Source organism: Somniosus microcephalus, chromosome 29, assembly GCF_052327205.1.
Source record: "Somniosus microcephalus isolate GS21.2 chromosome 29, FLI_Smic_1.0, whole genome shotgun sequence".
NCBI lineage: Eukaryota > Metazoa > Chordata > Chondrichthyes > Squaliformes > Somniosidae > Somniosus > Somniosus microcephalus.
The window spans coordinates 34,379,389-34,395,595 of NC_141015.1; the positions used below are offsets into that span (position 1 = coordinate 34,379,389).

General features: G+C 46.7%; 1 protein-coding gene across 2 annotated transcripts in view; it reads left to right on the forward strand.

Annotated features, from left to right (window-relative positions):
• The first annotated feature begins 350 nt into the window (after positions 1–350).
• LOC147098628 (annexin A4-like) overlaps positions 351–16,207 on the forward strand; it is an 86,571-nt gene continuing 70,714 nt past the window's right edge. For both annotated transcript variants that reach the window (XM_085970568.1, XM_085970569.1), the window contains exon 1: positions 351–496. The gene's annotated coding sequence lies outside the window, so the exon portion shown is untranslated. The remainder of the gene's footprint in view (positions 497–16,207) is intronic.

The following is a 16,207-nucleotide window of genomic DNA, read 5'->3' on the forward strand; positions in this document are numbered from 1 at the left end:
TAAAGTGCGGTGCCCAGAATTGGACCCAGTACTCCAGTTGGGGCCAAACCAGTTGTATCATCTATAATGCATTAACTTTTGTAGTGATGCTTGTTGTTTACATATATATTTTTTTAAAGCATGGAAACGCCCTCAAGGCAAAATGAGCAATGCTGTCAATTGGATTTGTAACTTTTTCCCCCCAATAATTACACAATTTCTCTGAGATGACTCAACCTCATAGACATTCAGGAACAAGGTCCCGGGGCTTCCTGGTGCCATTTTACAATGAAGCGAATGTAAAAACTACAAACGATTCAATGTGAAGTTTTCCACTTTCTCAGCTTGTGTATTTGGTTTGACGTTGTTAGTGGGCGGGACGTATTGAGCAAGAGCCCTGTTGGAGAGCTCACGCCCACCTTCGCCCAGCAGAGAAAAACAGGGCGGATTAAGCAGGAAAGGAGATTTGCTCAATTTTTATTTTCAGGACAGCGAGATTTGCAGGAGCAGTTTGCAGGTATGTGTTCCCTCGGGTCAAAGTCTGATCGTTTTTGGAAACAGTGTATCTCTCTTGCTCCTTGATTTAACTGCGGAGCTCAGCTCGAATTCGGATCTCCACCCACCCAGCAAGGAAGGACAGGCGCCGCCGTCCACCAGCCAGCCAGCCTTGTGGAAGTGTCTGAAATAGATTTGTGTCGCCCAGTGTGATGGGATGAGGAGGTCGCTGCTCAGCATTAGCCTGGGCCGTTGGTTACAGTGTATCACAGCGAGTGAAACCAACACGAAACTCACAAGGGGAAGGAAATGGGCAACTTGCCCGATCTGATCAGTCTCCTTGCTTGTTGGTGTTTGGCCCATTAATCCTAGGAGGGTTATTCTCGAATATCCTGGAGCCGCTGCATTTTTCCCTGGTTCGAGGAGGGCAAGGGGCTCCACAGCCAAGTGGCAGTACAAACCCCCCTCAAGCACTGAACCAGTTTAGTTGTGAGTTCTGCAATGTGCATGAATAATCCATGGCAAGTGAGTGCATCTATGCGCAAAATCTCTGAACTTTTCATGTGGTCCTAGTCTGATTGCAAAAAAAAAAGGCGATCTGGTGCAAGAAACCGCTGGGCGAGAAGGGAGAAGTGGCAACCACGTTTTAGACAATTGCCATTGCTTCTTGGAATATTTGGGGGGGGGGGGGCCGGATGGGGGTGTGCCGTGCAGAGGAGAGCTCAGTCAGCCTGCTTAAACACACATTGCACCTCCAGGTTATTAAGGGTAGGACTTGGTCTGACCTTCCATCTGGGATTTCATTAAGCTCTTACTTAAATTATCAACTCCGTCTCACATGGGGTATTGCTATGTGTGTGTAGTTTGTAATTTTTTTTTAATGGTTTCACTAACTCTTGGGTCTGACTTAAAGGTTAGGGATTAGATTGTTTCTCACTTTCTGTTAGCAAGACTGGTTGGGACTAGTGAAGCTTGCTCCTGGCACTGTTCAGGACAGGTGTAAACTAGTTCAAAGCCTAGCTACAATCATGACATTAATGATCCAAGAACCAGTTACCTGGCAGTCAATTCAACAACAACTACAACTTGTATTTATATAGCACCTTTAACGTGGTAAAACGTCCCAAGGCGCTGCACAGGAGTATTTTAAGACAAAATTTGACACTGAGCCACATAAGGAGAAATTAAGGCCAGATGACTAAAAACTTGCTCAGAGGTTTTAAGGAGCGCCTTTAAAGGAGGAAAGAGAGGTAGCGAGGCGGACAGGTTTAGGCAGGGAATTTCAGAGCTTGGGGCCTAGGCAACAGAAGGCACGGCCACCAATGGTTGAGCGATTATAATCAGGGATGCTCGAGGGCAGAATTAGAATGAAAGACTTGCATTTCTATAGCGCCTTTCATGACCACGGGACGTCTCAAAGCCGCTTTACAGCCAATGAAGTACTTTTGAAGTGTAATCACTGTTTGTAATATGGGAAATGCGGCAGCCAATTTGTGTACAGCAAGCTCCCACAAACAGCAATGTGATAATGAGCAGATCATTTGTTTTTGTTATGTTGATTGAAGGATAAATATTGGTCAAGAGCGCAGATATCTCAGGGGGTGGGGGGAGGGTTGTGAGGCTGAAGGAGGTTACAGAGATAGGAAGGGGCGAGGCCATGGAGGGATTTGAAAACCGGGATGAGAATTTTAAAATTGAGGCGCTGCTTTCAACAGGTTTTTAGAATGAGTTTCGACATCTGCCGGTTTCTGTGCTCGGCCTCCGAGTTTGTCGGTTGGGTTCCTCTTTAAAAATGCACAGCCGAATTTCAACACAAACTGCCTGATTGACCTGCTGAGTGTTTCCAGCATTTTCTGGTGTTGTTTCAACATAATCTCTGCCATTAAAGGCCTTCCTATTTTTTCTCGAAGCTGTTATTTTCGTAGAGTGCTGGTGTGAAACTGTGTGCAGCAGCGAGTGTGAGACTTTAAACTTCGTGAGGAACCGTTCATTACAATTTACTCTGTGACTCCCCACAAATTATAGATATTAGACCATGTGGGCAGCTTAGTATTTCATAATGTGGCCAGGATTTGTAATTTCCTTCTCCCAGTCTCATGATTCATAGCACAAACTGTTGGTGTTTCTGCTACATGGGGTCAGATTTTCCATTTAGACCAATTTCTGTTTTCTTAATAGGTTGGGGGGAAAAAAGTATGTGAACTAGAATAGCTCTGCTGTTGTCCTGATTTGTTAAAGAAATGCAGTAACTACACCTAGTTCAAACTGGTGTAGCCCTTGCTAAATTGCGAGGGCCTCTTTCATACTAGGCCGTGGGGGTTGAATATTGCTGGTTTTGCCCCCGCCTTTAGTTGGTAAAGTAGGGAGTAGCTGAGCTATACAGATTCCAGGTTCAATTCCCAGTCTGTGTGGAATTGCCTGATTTTGGCCAAAGTGACAACGGGACTGTTACTATTCCTTGGCCTCAACATTCTTTGGGAGGGGAAGACCAGTCAGGATTCCTGCTTTATACTTGCTATCCAGTTACCATAAGAATTAGGAGCAGGAGAAGGCCAAACGGCTTCTCGAGCCTGCTCCGCCATTCAATAAGATCATGGCTGATCTTCGACCTCAACTCCACTTTCCCGCCCGATCCCCCATATCCTTTGCTTCCCCTAGAGTCTAAAAAATCTATCGATCTCAGAACTGGGAATTATGACTCTTGGGATGGGGATCTGCCTCAGCTGTGATGCCCTCTGGGGTTGAACAGCCTGCCAACACTTGCTGTTTAAAGATAGGGATGGGCAATAAACGCTGGCCTTGCCAGCAACCCCCACATCCCATGAACAAATTTTAAGAAATATGGCTGCTTGCGCAGGATACCAAAGTGTTCCTGGTGTATATGGGGCCATACCCATTATAGTTGATGTCTGTGGGAGAGGGGAGGATTGGTAGTGTGTTGATGCCTGGTTATATACCCAAGGAGGAAGTATAGGCTACATAATGAGCATGGGATATATCCCATGATTGACCTGACTTAATAACTCATGTCCCATCATAATTGTGACTAAATCATGGTCAGCGTGACTCAATAATTGTAAGCTTTGTCATTGCTCCTTCTGATTCAGAGGTGGGGGTGCTACCTGGGTAGCACCCTCTCCTCCGGGTCAGAAGGTTGTGGGTTCAAGTCCCACTCCAGAGACTTGAGCACAAAAAGCTAGGCTGACACTCCCAGTGCAGTGCTGAGGGAGTGCTGCGCTGTCGGAGGTGCCGTCCTTCGGATGAGACGTTAAGCCGAGGCCCCGTCTGCTCTCTCAGGTGGACGTAAAAGATCCCATGTCACTATTTTGAAGAAGAGGAGGGGAGTTATCCCCGGTGTCCTGGCCAATATTTATCCCTCAATCAACATCACTAAAACAGATTATCTCGTCATCATCACATTGCTGTTTGTGGGAGCTTGCTGTGCACAAATTTGCTGCCGTGTTTCCTACATTACAACAGTGACTGTGCTTCATAAAAGTACTTCATTAGCTGAAAAGCGCTTTGGGACGTCCGGTGGTCATGAAAGACGCCAAATAAATGCAAGTCTTTTTTTCTTTCATGGCAGTCATTGGATGTAAATATTAAGTTTAAATGCAAACTACGTATTGGTTCCAGTGAAGTCACTGGGAGCCCTGCCAGTTTTTGATTGTAGTGCCATTGTTAGAAGATGATAAAATGAGCTGCTCAGAAAGGGCTCCGGGTGTATTTCCAGACATTCTGCGTCGTGCACCTTGTAATGTGCATTCTCAAATGACTGCTAGCTATTTTTTTTTTCCTCTTGCCACTTTCTGCAACTCTCCTGAAACTTACTGCTTGCAGAGATATGGATGCTTATCACCATCCAGAAAGCCGCCATTACTCATGTAGGGCTGGTGCCTTCCTGACCTGTGTGGGTCGCCTATTAACTGGCGAGACTCCCTGAGCCAATAATTAGGTTACCTCATATATTGTGATGCCCTCGTGTTGCCAACGCTCCAGGATTGTCCTGGCGTCTCTAGGAATTATAGATTAATCGCCTGGACACTAGAAAACCCCGGGAGAAAAATCAGAGGGGCAGTGAAGAAGAATTGCGTGTTTTTTCCTATTTTCTTTGGACACATTTTGGTTATTCGTTATAAAATAAATATTGGAGACGGGAAGGAAAAAAAGGCTGTTTGGGTGGGAGGTCATGCGCTAACCTCCAGGAATACGTCCACCCAGAGTTGGCAACCCGATGATGTCCTCCTAGGTAATCTATGGCATTGCTTGTTGAGAGGGGGAAGAAATATGTCAAATACATTTGTATTGCTTTGTTCCTGTAACTGTCTGTTTGCCTTCATTATCTAATTCTTTCTGTCTCCTGATCTGTACTCCATTCCTTCTGTCAGTCTCTGTGTATGTCATAGTTGCTCTCTCTTTCTCTTACTGTTGTTCAGATGACTCTTGCATGCTTTTTCTATGTGTGTGTGTGTATTTCTCCTCTCTCTCTCTCTCTCTCTTTCTCTGCACATAAATGTTTGCTTCCAACTGTATCCTCTCCACTGTGTGTGTCTCACTGTCTCTGTTGCTGATGCATTTTATTTCCGTCTGTCTGTTTGTCCCTGGATGTACTTTTTCCTGCCTCGTTCCCCCCTTCTCTGCCTCGTTCCCCCCTTCTCTGCCTCGTTCCCCCCTTCTCTGCCTCGTTCCCCCCTTCTCTGTCTCGTTCCCATTTCCCCTCCCCCTCCCAATTTGGGCAAGTGTGGAGAAAAATGTGGATCTTGTACATTGGAGATGAGGAAAGAGTATGAGCGCCATTCTTTGGTATGATGTTGGGAGGTATGTTTGTCCAACATTTATGGCTCCTTGTGCTGTTCCGTTAGATGGAAAATTGCCTCAGTACAACGGATCGCTTCAAAATGAATGACAATGTGATCCTTGTTTGTGTTTAAACTATTTGAAAATGTGCCTCATAAGTCACGTGATTTTTATTAGTAGTTAAATAAAATGAAATCTGTCCGTGAAGCCACTTCGATGGAAGGACGTGCTGTCAAACTGCCTCGGGGTAAGGAGTGACCTGTGTTTGCGTTTAAAATAACATTAAAAGTGAGTCAAATGGCATGTCTTTGTATTGTGATTTGGAGGTGTAGAAGTAGCCATTTAACAACATTATAAAAATCTCCCTGTATTCAAATTATGAATGAGAATAGTGCTAAGAAGATAAATTCAATACAAAGAAATCTTTCCTCACGAGCAATTAATTAAGAATAAAAGAATTTTAAAGTCACTTTAAAATAACCAAAACGCATAAAAGCTGAAGACCGATGCTGAAAAGACAGACTTTTTTAAATTTAATGATTGACTTTGAACCACAGACTACAAAATCTTCTTCAACAATATATACTGTTTAATAATGAGAGAGGTTATAACTATTGGGAAAGATCGAACAGTATATATTGTTTCTCTAGAAATGAGAAGGCTGAGGGGTGACCCGATAGAGATTTTTAAGCTTATGAAAGGGCTTGATCGGGTAGACATAGAGAAGATGTTTCCATTTGTGGGGGGAGCCAGAACTAGAGGTCCATAAGTATAAGATAGTCACTAGACGATAAATAGGGAATTCAGGAGAAACATCTTTACCCAGAGAGTGGTTAGAATAGCACAGATGCCTTTAAGGGCAAGCTAGATGAGGAACAGGTTCTGAAGAAGGGTTTTGACCTGAAACGTTGACTCTATTTCTCTCTCCACGGATGTTGCCTGGCCTGCTGAGTTTTTCCAGCGTCTTCGGTTGTTATTTTAGATGAGGAACAAGCTGGACCATAGTAACTGCTTCTGGCAGAACTAGGAAGGTTGAGACGCATATTTTTAATTTTAATTCGCGTGCTTGCCATTGGCCAATGCACTTGCTAGAAAGTGACGTGCTGTAGGAGCCAATAAATTTGCTTAAAAGACCCTTCGAGCCAACCAATCAGCTGGTGCAGCTAATTTTCCCCATAATACTTGAGGCTCTCTCTTGATGTTCAGGGTAAGTTGGAGGGTATCCTGCTTTAGCAGGAGAGTTAGACTACGTGACTCGAGGGTGGGTCATTTTCACCTTCATCGCTTGGGCAGAGCATGTTGTCCGCCCGGAACCAAACCCGCCCAATTTTAATTTCCATTCAACTTGTCATTCTTCCTAGCAGCATGGAAATTTTATACCAGAAAACTGCCGCCATTTTCAAATATGCTTTTGGGACATTACGTAAATCATGGCAGAATGTTGGGTTTGGTCCCAAAATCTGCCCTCCGTTCCAAAATAGCATCTTGAGTATTGTGTGCAGTTTTGGTCGCCTTACCTGAGGAAGGATGTTCTTGCCATGCAGGGAGTGCAGCGAAGATTCACCAGACTGATACCTGGGATGGCAGGAATGACATATGAAGAGAGATTGGGGAGATTGGGCTTATACTCGCTGGAGTTTAGAAGAATGAGAGGTATAAAATTGAAACGTATAAAATTCTGACACGACTGGACAGACTAGATGCAGGAAGGATGTTCCCGAAGGCAGGGGAGTCCAGAACCAGGGGTCACAGTCTAAGGATAAGGGGTAAGCCATTTAGGACTGAGATGAGGAGGAATTTCTTCACCCAGAGAGTGGTGAACCTGTGGAATTCTCTACCACAGAAGGCAGTCGAGGCCAATTCATTAATTATATTCAAGAAGGAGTTAGATATATTTCTTAAGGCTAAAGGGATCAAGGGATATGGGGAGAAGGCAGGGACAGGGTACTGAATTTGGATGATCAGCCATGATCTCATTGAATGGCGGAGCAGGCTCGAGGGGCCGAATGGCCTACTCCTGCTCCTGTCTTCTATGTATCTATCTCCGTCGATTCATCAATCCTGCTTATTGCCATTGTGCAGGTACCTGATTTTAAAATCATTTTTGTAGGTTTATTTTTGGACTGGGCCCGTGTTTTAATGAAACACAAAGATCAGGAAAGTTCCAGGTTGGACCTGGCCTGTGCTGGTGTCGGCTGGGAATGGAATTGGATCCACCTCCGTTGACCTTGGCGTCTCTGGGCAGGAGAAGGGAAACATCAACCAGGGCTCCTCCATGGGCCTGTAATCAATGTGAATTTTAACTTTTTCCTTGTATTATGTGAGCTTTGTGGAGAAGCAAAATGTGTTACAAGCTCTGACTTCGGCCTCTTGTACATTCCTTCCCCCTTTCAACCCTCCATAGGTGTGGCGGTGCCTTTGGCCATCTGGGCCCCATACTCTGGAATTCCCTCCCTAAACCCTTCTGCCTTTCCACCTCTCTCTCTCTTTCTTTCATCCTTTAAGATCCTCTCTGGCCGAGCTTTTGTCGCCCACCACACCCCCCATAATGTTTCGCCCATTGACTGAAGGTCCTGTTTTCGAGCCGTAAGTTGTTGTCCAATCGAGGACATTTCTAGGGCGTTGGAGTGACCACAGCAGCACCTCCTAGTGGCTGCCAGCCTGCAATTGCTTTTGCCATTATAAAATGTTGACACGATGATATTGGCCCAGAAATTCGGGTCGGAGGCTTCCCGCGGGTGCAAGCCTCTGACCTGCACTTACCTAGCGCGCCGGCCGTTGAGCTGTGGGCCCGCGTGGGATTCCGATCCTGGGCCTCCTCCAACTGTTGGCACGCAGTGCTTGTGTATCCCAGGGGCGCAGTTAGTTCGATGCGTCCCCTGGGATCACGTGGGCCATGGGGAGCCAATGGTAGCAGGGAAATGCCCATTCATAAAATTGACAGGAAGAGCTATCAAAACTATAAATACTATAAGCCCCAAAACATAACTAAAACTTCAAATAATTTTTTTTTTAAATCACATTTTTAAAATAACTATAAATTACATTAAAAAACTATTTTAAACAACAATTTAAATTTTTGAAAAAATTAATTACATTTTCTAACGGGGCTAAAAATAAACTTACCTTTCTTTAAAGTATTTAAAAATAATAAACCTGTGGAAAAAATGTTTTAATTTTAATTAATTCACCACGTACCTTGTTAAAAGCAGGCCTTGCGAATGCTTTTTAAAAGCGTAGCTCCTGGAGACTTACCTTCCCGGAGAAACCTGCAAAAAAAGCGTAAGTTCCAGGCGCACGCGCTGCCTCTCCGGCGCACGCGTTCGACCTCTGAACCCCTTCCTTTAAGGGAACGGAAGTTCCGGTTTCCCGCGCATGCGCAGTGCATGCACGAAACCGGCACTTTCGTTGGGCTTACAGGTGAGTACCCAGTGCGTACTCACCCGTGGGGACATGAATTTCTGGGCCATAGAGTTTAGCCGGGGTGATGTTTGAAAGAGCTTCTTCGCACAAAGCGTAGTTGGAATCTGGAACACCCTCCCCCAAAAAGCTGTTGAGGCTGGGGGTGCAGTTGAAAATGTCAAAACTAAGATTGATAGATTTTCACTAGGCAAGGGTGTTGAGGGATATGGAACCAAGGCAGGTAGTTAAGATACAGATCGGCCATGATCTTACTGAATGGCGGAATAGGCTGGAGGGGCTCAATGGCCTCCTCCTGTTTCTGTGTGTGAAACAGGAAGTGTGGTTAATGTGTACAGGAAGTGTGTGCCACAAGTTGGACTTTTACTATATTATAAATAGAGAACCAGTTTTGTTTTTAAAAAGTGGTCCTCGTTTTAATTGAGCGTGTGCAGAATGCTTCGCACAGCCTAGAATTTTGCTGCCAAGTCTTAATTCAGGTGCTGCATTAGCAGAAGTGTGTGTAGGGGTGTGTGTCTGTGTGTGTGTAGGGGTGTGTGTGTGTGTAGGTGCCTTGCATTGACTGAGAATGGTATGTTAGTGAGGCGGCTGATTTAATTACGTTTTTCTTAAACAGACCAAAAATGAACCACTGTAGACCTGCCAAAATAGCCACGTAATTTTCCAACCCTTACCACAAGCTTGCAAGGGCGAGTGGAAACTTGAACAGATTGAGGCATTGAAGCAGCTGGAGTTGTCGGACAATTGCACATTCAGTCAACTACCCAGTGATAATTGGAGTAATCCTTGTATGCTTACTTTTACATTGCAAATGTGACACTTGGCCAGTATCACGTTGCAAAATCTAAAAATGATTCTGCTTTCTGCACTGTATAAACCCACTCTTCTCGCTTTTCCTGAAAATAATATTCAAGTGCCCTCCCAAAGGTTGTGAGCAGTGAACAGCAGTTACTTCATTTTACCTACCATTATGGTGCCAAATTGTCTTGAGTTTGACGCAGTCTTTTGCCTCTGGGTCAGAGGTATTTTGGGTTTGAGCTCCACCCTGGGTCTTCAACACTTGATTGAGGCCGGTGGTTTTCAAATCTTTCTGTGCCGGGGATCGCCTGGAAATACTGAGGCATTTTCCCAGGACCCCCCTGTCCCAACCTCTGAAAGACAGCATCAACTACCTAAAGGGAAAAAGAAAGTCTTGGATTTCTATAGCGCCTTTCATGACCTTGGGGTGTCCTAAAACGCTTTACAGCCAATGAAGTACTTTTTGAAGTGCGGTCACTGTTGTAATGCAGCAGCCAATTTGTGCACAGCAAGCTCCCACAAACAGCAACGTGATAAGGACCAGATAATCTGTTTTAATGATGTTGGTTGAGGGACAAATATTGGCCCCAGGACACCGGGGAGAACGCTCCTGCTCTCCTTTGAAATAGCACCATGGGATCTTTTACGTCCACTTGAGAGAGCAGACGGGGCCTCGGTTTAACATCCCATCGAAAGACGGCACCTCTGACAGTGCAGCACTCCCTCAGCACTGCACTGGAGTGTCTGCCTAGATTTTTGTGCTCAAGTCTCTGGAGCGGGACTTGAACCCACAGCCTTCTGACTCGGAGGCAAGTGCGCTACCCACTGAGCCACAGCTGAAACCTTGCTAACATTGCAGAAAGTGTCTTTTATTAGTATACAGGAACATGAATAATGCTCTAATAATTCAACAAAACCAGGGAAAAGAATATAGAATGCAGAATTCTCAAGTCGTTGTGCTTTTGGCATGTGGTTTGACCAACTCCTCATGGGCAGAAGTCTAACAACATCGTGGGCCCCTTGGAATCCCCTCATGGAGCTGCAAGAGCCTGCAAACCCCAATATTGAAAGCCTATGATTGGTTGATGTTTCAGCTCATTTCTGAAGATGATGTTATGGTGCAGTACTGAGGGAGTGCTGCAGTGTCACCTTGAATGCATTGGTAGCTGAATATCCTTCTGTATCGTCTGGTCGTTTAGCCAGCCATTACAGATCTCGTGGCACTACTTTGGAATTCTCCCAGTGTCGTGGACAACATTCCTCCCTCAACCAATACCACCAACACAACAGATGAACTTGTGGTTACTTTTGGGATGAGTGTCAGCACTGGCTCAGTGGGTAGCGCGCTCGTCTGAGTCAGAAGGTCGTGGGTTCAAGTCCCACTCTGGGGACTTGAGCACAAAATCTAGGCTGACTCTTCAGTGCAATAGTGTTGGTGTGTCGCCTTTCAGATGAGGCGTTAAACTGAGGCCCTGTCTGCCCTCTCGGGTGGATGTAAAAGATCTGATGACCCTATTTGCAGAGCAGGGGAATTCACACCAATGTCCTGGCCAACATTTATTCCTCAGCCAACATCACCAAAACAGATTATCTGGTCATTATTTCATTGCTGTTGGTGGGTTTGAGGTCCTGGTCTTCAAACACTCTCTTCCTCAGGCGACCGAAGGCTACACTGAAGGCGGTGTTGGACTTCGTCGTCGACGTCTGCCCTTGTTGACAGTAGGCTCCCGAGGTATGGAAAGTAAGCAAGTGCAGGCAGCGCAAGGACCGCACGTCAACCCAAGCACCCCACCCACTGTCTGCCCCACCTGTGACAGAGACTGTAGGCCCCGCATTGGACTCATTAGTCACCTGCGAACTCATTTTTAATGTGGAAGCAAGTTATCCTCGGTCCCGAGGGACTGCCTAAGAAGAAGAAGAAGCATGCTGTGCACAAATTGGCTGTCGCGTTTCCCTACATTACAACAGTGAACACACTTCAGAAGTACTTCACTGTTGCAAAAGTGCTTTGGGACATCCTGGAGTTGTGAAAGATGCTAAATAAATGCAAGTCTTTCTTTTATATAAACAGAAAATGCTGGAAACACTCAGCAGGTCCGGCAGCATCTGTGAAGAGAGAAACAGAGTTAACGTCTCGGGTCTGTGACCTTTCGTCAGAACTGGAAAACGTTCGCGATGTAACTGGTTTTAAGCAAGTGCAGGGGCAGGGAAGGGGGGAGGGGAGGGGAGGAAGGAACAAAAGGGAAGGTCTGTGATGGGGCGGAAGGCAGGAGTGGGTAAATGAACAGCAGAATCATTACAGCACCTGCTGTCCGAAACAATGGGAGCAGTGGCTGTGATCTGAAATTGTTGAACTCGATGTTGAGAGCTGTAAAGTGTCTCATCGAAAGATGAGGTGCTGTTCCTCGAGCTTCCGTTGAGCGTCATTGGAATGGTGCAGGAGGCTGAAGTCAGAGTGGGAGTGGAGGGGATAATTTAAGTGACAAGCGACTGGAAGCTCTGCGTCACCCTTACGGACTGAACGGAGGTGTTCTGCAAAGCGGTCACCCAATCTGCGATTGGTCTCCCCAGTGTAGAGGAGACCACATCGTGAGCAGCGAATACAGTATACTAAATTGAAAAAAGTACAAGTAAATCGCAGTTCCACCTGGAAGAAGTGTTTGGGGCCCTGGACGGTGGGAAGGGAGGAGGTAAAAGGGCAGGTTTTGCATCTGCGCTTGCACGGGAAGGTACCGTGGGAAGGGGAGGGGAGGGGGTGATGGAAGAGTGGACCAGGGTGTCGCAGAGGGAACGGTCCCTTCCGAATGCTAGAAAGGGGGGGGGGGGGCGGAAGGGGGAAGATGTGTTTGGTGGTGGCATCGCGCTGGAGGTGACGGAAATGGCGGAGGATGATCCATTGAATGTGGAGGCTGGTGGGGTGAAAGGTGAGGACAAGGGGATCCCTATCGTTGTTCCATGCCTTTGTTACATCTAGACATGGCTATTCTAACGCACTCCTGGCTGGCCTCCCACATTCCACCCTACGTAAACTTGAGGCCATCCAAAACTCGGCTGCCCGTGTCCTAACTCGCACCAAGTCCCGGTCGCCCATCACCCCCTGTGCTCGCTGGCCTACATTGGCTCCTGGTTAAGCAGCGCCTCGATTTCAAAATTCTCATCCTTGTTTTCAAATCTCTCCATAGCCTTGCCCCTCCCTATCTCTGTAATCTCCTTCAGCCCCGCAACCCCCCCCACCCCCCCAAGATATCTGCGCTCCTCTAATTCTGCCTTCTTGAGCATCCCTGATTATAATCGCTCAACCTTTGGTGGCCGTGCCTTCTGCTGCCTAGGCCCGAAGCTCTGGAATTCCCTGCCTAAACCTCTCCGCCTCTCTACCTCTCTTTCCTCCTTAAGATGCTCCTTAAAACCTACCTCTTTGACCAAGCTTTTGGTCACCTGCCCTAATTTCTCCTTATGTGGCTCGGTGTCAAATTTTTTGTCTTAAAATACTCCTGTGCAGCGCCTTGGGATGTTTTACTACATTAAAAGCGCTATATAAATACAAGTTGTTGTTGTAGGGGTGAGAGTGGGAAATGGGACAGACACGGTCGAGGGCCGTGTCAACCATGGTAGAGGGGAGTCCCCAGTTGAGGGAAAAGGAAGACATATCGGAAGCACCAGTGTGCGACGGAGACAGAGAAACTGGAATAGAGTCCTTACAGGAAGCAGGGTGGGAGGAAGTGTAATCAAGGTAGCTGTGGGAGTCAGTGGGCTGAAAGTAGATATTTGTCGATAGCCTATCCCCACAAATGGAGATAGAGAAGTCGAGGAAGGGAAGAGTCGGAAATGGACCATGTGAAGGCGAGGGAGGGGTGGAAATTTGAAGCAAAGTTGATGAAATCTTCCAGTTCGAGGCAAGAGCAGGAAATGGCACCGATGCAGTCATCAATGTACCGGAAACAGAAATGAAGGAGGGGACCTGAGTAGGACTGGAACAAAGAATGTTCCACATATCCCACGAAAAGGCAGGCAAAGCCAGAACCCATACGGGTTCCCATAGTGACACCTTTTTATTTGGAGGAAGTGAGGAGTCAAAGGAGAAGTTGTTCAATGTGAGAACAAGTTCAGCTAGGCGGAGGAGGGTGGTGGTGGATGGGGACTGGTTGGGCCTCTGTTCAAGGGAAAAGCGGAGTGCGGTCCTGGTGGGGGATGGAGGTGTCGGGGGATTGGATGTCCATGGTGAAAAGGGCCAGGAAACTGTTAAAAGTGTCGGAGGGTGTCGGAAGAGTTGTGGGTGTAGGTCAGAAGAGGCTGAACAAGTGGAGACAAAATAGAGTCGAGATAGAAAGAAATAAGTTCCGTGGGGCAAGAACAGGCTGAAACTATGGGTCTACCAGGGCAGCCCTGTTTGTGGCTCTTGGGGAAGGAGGTCGAAGCGGGCTGTGTGGGGTTGGGGAACTATGACGTTGGAGGCCTGGGGGGGTGGGGGAAGATCTCCAGAGGAGATGAGGTCAATAACAGTCTAGGGAATGATGGCTTGATGTGCAGTGGTGGGGTCGAGGTCCAGGAGGAGGTAGGAGGAAGTGTCGGACAGTTGGTGCTCAGCCTCCACGTTAGAGGTTGGGTCGCCAAACCACAACAGCGCCGCCCTTATCAGCAGGTTTAATGACAATGTCAGGGTTGGACCTGAGAGAACGGAGTGCTGCAGTTTTAGAGTCTTTCTTTTCCTGTTCAGAATGGCTGCCACGTTGGCCTATATAAATCACCCCACTTCAAAGTCATTCATATGAGTGGAGGACCTGAGACATTTCAAGTTCAGACATACCTAAAAACAAGTGCTTGTTGTTAAACCTTGCCCGGTGCTGCGAGATTTATATTGAGCAAGCCTCGCACATAAAGCCAGAGCTCGCATCTCCTGCAAAAAATGCCTGGCGATATTTTGACAACATCCTCCATTCCTTGGACGCCTGCCCGCATGTGGTGTGTGGTTTCTTTCAATGTAAGTAAGGTGTCAGATTTACCTGCCCTTTGCTGGCAGGACTGCACCTCTTTCAAAGGAGCATTCCTGCACAAACTGATCTCTGAGCGCTCGCACTGCTGTTCGGAGGATTTTGGCAACAAACCAGCATCATAATACAGCTGCGTCTATGTAACTGGTAGTTGCTACATTTGCATATAAATTTAACTTAATATTATTGAACTCCACCTTTCCTTTCCCTTCCCTTTTCAGATAAGCACGTCTGTCATTTTACACACAGCAATATCTGTGGATCATTATATCCTTGATGCTGATGTATGTATCACTTGCCCCGGTTTATGGTTCAACAGTGACGTCCGATTTCCTTCTAGTTAACTTAAGACGGACAAAATGGCAGATGCTGGCGTTGGAGGGAAAGATAGAACGGCTTACAATTTATCTGACGCCTTTCATGACCACCGGACATCTCAAAGCGCTTTACAGCCAATGAAGTACTTTTTGAAGTGTCGTCGCTGTTCACAGAATCACCAGAAACCCCACAGTGCAGATAGAGGCCAATTCGGCCCATCGAGCCTGCACCAACACATATCCCACCCTATCCCCGTAACCCCACGTATTTAATCCCCCCTAACACTAAGGGTCAATTTTTATCATAGCCAATCAACCTAACCTGCACATCTTTGGACTGTGGGAGGAAACCGGAGCACCCGGAGGAAACCCACGCAAACACGGGGAGAATGTGCAAACTCCACACAGACAGTCGCCCGAGGCTGGATTCGAACCTGGGTCCCTGGCGCTGTGAGGCAACAGTGCTAACCACTATGCCACCGTTGTAATATGGGAAACGCAGCAGCCAATTTGTGCACAACAAGCTCCCACAAACTGATAATGATCAGATAATCTGGTTTTGTTATTTTGATTTGAGTTATAAATATTGGCCAGGACACCGGGGAGAACGCCCCTGCTCCTCTTCGAAATTGTGCCATGGAATCTTTTACGTCCACCTGAGAGAACAGACGGTTTAACATCTCATCCGAAAGATGGCACCTCTGACAGTGCAGCACTCCCTCAGTACTGCACTGGGAGCATCAGCCTAGAATTTTTGTGCTCAAGTTTCTGGAGTGGGACTTGAACCCACAACCTTCTGACCCAGAGGCGAGGGTGTTGCCCACTGAGCCACAGTCTGGATAAGAAAATAACAAACCTACGTCGCAACAAAAGCTCGCTTGTTGTGTGGTGGGATGAGCAGCTTGGAAGTGTGATTGTAGATAATGGTCCATCGCTAACTCAAGCTGTCCTGCACTCTATAGGCCTCAGTGCCGACTTTCGGATGAGATGTTAAACCGAGGCCCCGTCTGCTCTCTCAGGTGAACGTAAAAGATCCCATGGCACTATTTCATAGGATTACATAGGATATACGGCACAGAAACACGCCATTCGGCCCAACCAGTCCATGCCGGCGTTTGTGCTCCACTCGAGCCTCCTCCAGTCTATCCTCTTCTAACTCTTATCAGCAGAACCCTCTATTCCCTTCTCCCTCATATGCTTATCTAGCCTCCCCTTAAATGCATCCATACTATTTGCTTCAACCACTCCCTGTGGTAGCGAGTTCCACATTCTCGCCACTCTTTGGGTAAAGAAGTTTCTTCTGAATTACCTATTGGATTTCTTGGTGACTATCTTATATTGATGGCCTCTAGTTATGCTCTTCCCCACAAGTGGAAACATTCTCTCTCTCTATCCACTCTATCAAAACCTTAA